This window comes from Chiloscyllium plagiosum, chromosome 51 (genome assembly GCF_004010195.1).
Source record: "Chiloscyllium plagiosum isolate BGI_BamShark_2017 chromosome 51, ASM401019v2, whole genome shotgun sequence".
Classification (NCBI taxonomy): Eukaryota; Metazoa; Chordata; class Chondrichthyes; order Orectolobiformes; family Hemiscylliidae; genus Chiloscyllium; species Chiloscyllium plagiosum.
The window spans coordinates 1,253,892-1,258,586 of NC_057760.1; positions in this window are offsets into that span (position 1 = coordinate 1,253,892).

Genomic DNA, 4,695 nt, shown 5'->3' on the forward strand with positions numbered 1-4,695 from the left:
TGGAACAGCACAGCAGGTCAGGCAGCATCCAGGGCACAGGAGATTCGACGTTTCGGGCACAGGCCCTTCTTCAGGAAGGGCCTGTGCCCGAAACATCGGATCTCCTGTTCCCTGGATGCTGCCTGACCTGCTGTGCTGTTCCAGCAATAAAGTTTCAACTTTGATCTCCAGTATCTGCAGACCTCACTTTCTCCTCACTGAAGATATTACCTAGTATGGTGACGAAATGTCTGAAAACGAACCTACATCCATTTAAAATGCCTTTTAATTCATTTGGAAAGGTTCCTGCAGTGAAGACTGAGTTTAAACCTGGTTCAGTCTGTTCCCCTTCTGAAAGGATAGGTTTAACTCTTGACCATTTCATAGAATTCCTACAGTGTGGAAACAGGCCATTTGACCCAACAAAGTCCACACTGACCCTCCAAAGAGTAACCCATCCAGACTCCTTCCTCTACCCTATTCCTCGACATTTACCCCGACTAATACACCCAACTTACACATCCCTGAACACTATGGGCAATTTAGCATGGCCAATTCAGCCTAACCTGCACATCTTTGGATTGCAGGAGGAAACCCACATAGTCCCGAGGGGGAGAATATGCCAACTCCCCACAGGCAGTCAGTGGGGGGTGGATTCGAACCTGGATCCCTGGCGCTGTGAGGCAGCAGTAAGCCACTGTGTCGCCCATAAAAACAGCACCTGAACAGGGACTTGAACCCAAGACCCTCCGATGTGCTACCGACAGAGCTATGAAGGTTCGCAGGCTGTGTTTCTGGATAGTTAAGATTGAAAGTATATTTAGCTTGGGGCCTCAGTGATCCTTAAAATGTAGAAAAGTAGATTTAAATTGACAACTGCTTTACTGAATTAGCTTAGCTGCCCAGTCCTAAATGCCTGAATGTTTTTCTTTGTTTTTTACAAAGTTGTTCGTGAACTGATTGTAACCTCAAGTCTGTATTCCTGCCTACCTCCATAACCTTTTCACCCTCCTGCTTGGCCAAAATCTATCCACTTCTGCCTGAAAAATGTAAGTATGCGAATGGCATTGTGCAAATCTTTATTTGTTCACGAGATGTGGGTTTTGCTGGCTGGGTCTGTGTTTATTGCCCATGCCTTATTGCCCTTGAGGTGAGTAGTTTGCTAGGACTTTTCAGAGGGCAGCTGAGCATCGATTGCATTGTTCTGGTTCTGAATTACATGCAGGTCAGATGATAAGGACGGCAGAGTTCCTTCCCTCAAGGACATAAATGAACCAGGTAGGTATTTACGACAAACGACAGCGGTTAGATGGTCAACCTTTGACTGGATTATCGGACAAAGGATTAAAAAGATCAGGTGCTGGAAGCAGATGAAGAACGGATTGGGAGGAGGCTGATGTGGAGCAGTGTCATGGAGCAGGAGTGCCAAATGGCCCCTTTCTGTGATACAAATTCATTATATTTACAATATCGGAATGTAGAAAAATGAAACAGTCAACCATCTGTGATACTGCTTTCAGGAGTGTTGACTTGGTTAAAAACGATCTTGCAGGTGGTATGGGTGATGGGAGTTGCCCGTTCTGTTAATATTCTAGGTCATTTGCTCACCAGGCAAAGCATTTTGTAAAGTGAAGAGTATCAGATGGCCAGAGTGATGCTGCGTCCAGGTATATGTATTGTTTCGGGATTCACGTGGAGCAGATCTGATGTTGTCTGGTCTTTCTCTTGCCAACCTTCTCCCATCAAAGTTTACTGGGCAACATTTTGCACTTTGTTCACTGACGGCAGGTACTAATGATTTCCACTTTCCTCGCATAATTCTTGCGGGGGCGAAGTTTCTCAATGTTGGATTCCTTGTGTTTCCAGTCCTGATTTTGACTGTTTTCTAAGCAGTGTTTAAGGTCTGTACTACCAAGTGAATAGTTAGATGGAATACTTGTTAGTATCTCCAGTTTGAAACAACTCTAACTTAGGAGTTCTTTGCATTGCTTTGAAAATCCGTGTACGTAAATTTCAGTTTTTAGTCAGGATTTGGCTTGCTTCTACATTTAAGATGGTGACACGTGTTCTAACTGCTATGAAATTATGAATGACTCGCTCACAGATGCTATTGACCTCATTTGGTACCGTGTTTGTTTTAGAAAATTGCGTATGAGTCAACGTTGCTTGATTTGTCAGTGTGTGAGCAACTGTTGCTAAACTCGAATAAAACCATACAGTGGGGAGAGGAAACCAGAAAATTTCCCTGTGAAACCAGCATACTAAATAATAGTACATGACGCGCTTTCATTAACGGTATTCACTTGGTCAGTCCCGGTGCATATCTGAGGTGTGGTGTTAGTGACAATGTATATGTATTTTCCTGTGCTAAAGAGGAGGAGCCATGCATCTAGTTTTAATTTAAATGAATTAAATTTAAATCATTTTGATCAGTATTTTTGGGCATAGTGCTTTTCCAGCACCACACTCTTGACTCTGATCTCCAGCATTTGCAGCCCTCACCTTCTCCTGAGTAGACAAGGTCTTTTTCCTGGGGTAGAGCAGCCCAAAAGTAGAGGGCAAAGGTTTAAGGTGAGAGGACCTGAGTGGCAACTACTTCACGCAGAGGGTGGTACGGGTATGGAGCTGCCAGAGGGAGTGGTGGAGGCTGGTACAATTGCAACATTTAAAAGGCGTCTGGATGGGTATATGAATAGGAAGGGTTTGGAAGCATTATGGGCCAGGTGCTGGCAAATGGGACTAGATTAGTTTACGATATTTGGTTGGCACGGACCAGTTGGACCAAACGGTCTGTTTCTGTGCGGTACACATCTGACTATGGCTGTGTTACACACCTTGAGGCTGGTGGGACTTACCTCTGGGTCAAAGGGTCTGAGGTTAATGGCTTTACCTCTACCTCTACCACAAGATCCAGAGAGATTCATTGGAAGGAAACCATTTGCGGCTGTGCTAGCCTCCTTGTGGACATTGTGATATGTCTTGTGGGATTTGTGTGTTTATAAAGACATTGCTGGGATCAGAGGAATAGTGAGAGTTTGAATTCTTTTGTGGTGTTTTGTAATGAAATCGTTCCAACTTATTTTTTTTTCCAGTGCGATACAGTTCCGAACTTTCATGTTAAATAAACAGTTTCACTCTTTCACGTTGAAAGTACACTGAACGACCCCTGTGTGAATGGTCAATATTTCTCTCTCTCACCCACCCCATGGGCTTTAAGAAAAAGATTGCATGCTGGGAACCTAACTTGTCTGATATGACGAATTGTAACAGTGTGTACGCTGGCTTCTCTCGCTGCTTTTTCAGGTGATTATCAACATGGCAGACACGGACCTATTCATGGAGTGTGAGGAAGAGGAGCTGGAACCCTGGCAGCTCATAGAAGATGATGTTGTGGACGATACCGGTGGTGGGATGTTGCTGTCCGCGACCAACAATGTAACCACAGGTGATTTGGCAACAGCAAAGCCAATACCGCGGGTCCCCAGGCTGAGCCAGTTGGTTTCAGTCAGGCCAGCGCCTGAATAGTGACTGCGTCGCTTCACTGCTGCCTCCTTCACAGTGATAGGTGTCCTGGTTCCCATTCCTGATTTGCTATGCATCTGTGCCCTTCCCATGCAACATGTGAACAGTATTGGGTTGATTCAGATGGTCCCGGAAGGCCTAGTGAGTAATCTGTCAACACCATCCGTTCCCTGCACGTTGTGCTGACCTCTTGATGACTGTCTCACCCCAGTGCTGACAGGGAATCCCTGACAAACCCCAGCCCAGCCGGTTTCAATCTCTGTAAGATTTCTCACCTGCAGCTATTGGCACTTGGCCCTAGATCCCCAGCCACACATGATTGGCACCCTCCCAAGTGCAGCCTGTGAAATAGGACTGGCTTTTTCTGTACACTCTTCCTGACTGTCAGCATTTTTCCTCCCCCGAGATGTGTCGCTACAAGAGTTTGCGCTCCTGATATGTTTTGGCATGTGACAGTGTTTGGAATGCACTCCTAGCACCCCACCCCCCCCCCAGCAGTTTGCGACTGCTGTTGACTAGGGCAGCTGCCTGTGTCTTCCGCAGATGAGGGTGAGTCTCTCACTCGCTTGGAACGGGGTGTTATGGACCAGATCAAGCCCCCTCAAAATATATTAAGATAGCATTGACCCTAAGGTTTTCTTAATTTAAAGGCGTTGCATTCCAAATACGATTTGGTCAAATTACTCGACTTCAGGCAAAACATTGTTTATTTTTATACTACAGTTAAAATACAGACAAAATGAAAAAATAAAATAATTGCCTTAACTGTAAATCTGTCGCAACGCTTATAAAAATTATATATATAAGTGCTACTAATTAAGTGCTCCAATATAGAAACATTCAGTAAGCATGCCCTTGGCAAAACTAAAGTGAGTAAAATAGATGGTCTCCCATGCAACTCTAACAACGAGTAGAGAACTACAGCTTTAAGCTGTAACACCGAGGAATTACAGCTTGCACATCAGGCTTCAACATCCGAGTCCCCAACATCTGCAGAAATCCGCAACTGAAAATCCACGTTCTGTGGAAGCTTGCCCCTGTCCATTCAGGTTGCTTCTATTCCAGTGGTTCATTTAAAAATAAAACCAAGGCCTCCCATGCTATTTACTGGCTTTGAGCAAACAGCCTTGCTTTGTTTTAATAAAAGATAATGACAAAATACACCTCTTAAAGGCATAGTATTGTCACAAGAAG